This window comes from Propithecus coquereli, unplaced genomic scaffold, assembly GCF_000956105.1.
Source record: "Propithecus coquereli isolate 6110/MARCELLA unplaced genomic scaffold, Pcoq_1.0 Scaffold161, whole genome shotgun sequence".
Classification (NCBI taxonomy): Eukaryota; Metazoa; Chordata; class Mammalia; order Primates; family Indriidae; genus Propithecus; species Propithecus coquereli.
This window is the reverse complement of record NW_012140636.1, coordinates 1896873-1897469: the sequence shown is the minus strand read 5'-3', so window position 1 is coordinate 1897469 and position 597 is coordinate 1896873.

The window sequence follows — 597 nt, the reverse complement described above, 5'->3', positions numbered from 1 at the left end:
GATAGAAGATGCTGCTATTAATCAGTTGCTAGCCCATTGAAATTTATACTAGCTTTAAAAATAAGAGATTTTCATGGGATGTTTTTTTCTCTTATATTTATCCTTTTCTCTCTTCCCACCCCCATACCCGTCTTCAGATGAAAAATTACAGAAATGTACTTTCTAAAAGAAAACATCATTTTGTACTTTGCCAACTACTTTGCAGCATGCTAAAATCAGCCCAGCTAAGGAAGAAAATATGCTTATTAAGTATCTGAGGAAATACTGTCAGCAGAATAATATGAAGTAATTTCCTTATTCTTGTAAAGCAGCACTGTGCACGTAGAACTTTCTGTGGTGTTGCAAATGTTTGCATCTGCCTGCGCAGTAGGGTAGCTGTGTGAGTATTGAGCGCTTGAAATATGCACAGCGTGACTGAATTTTTAAAAATTATAGTCATTTTAAATTTAAGTAGTCACATGGTTACCAATTAGTGCAGCTCTAGAGCATCATAGGGAATTTTATCAGAATGATCTTTAGCCCTTTTATTTTTCTCTTAGTGGAAAAATTGTATTTTGTTATTTATATAGAACCAGATTTTTTTCTCATATGTATGTT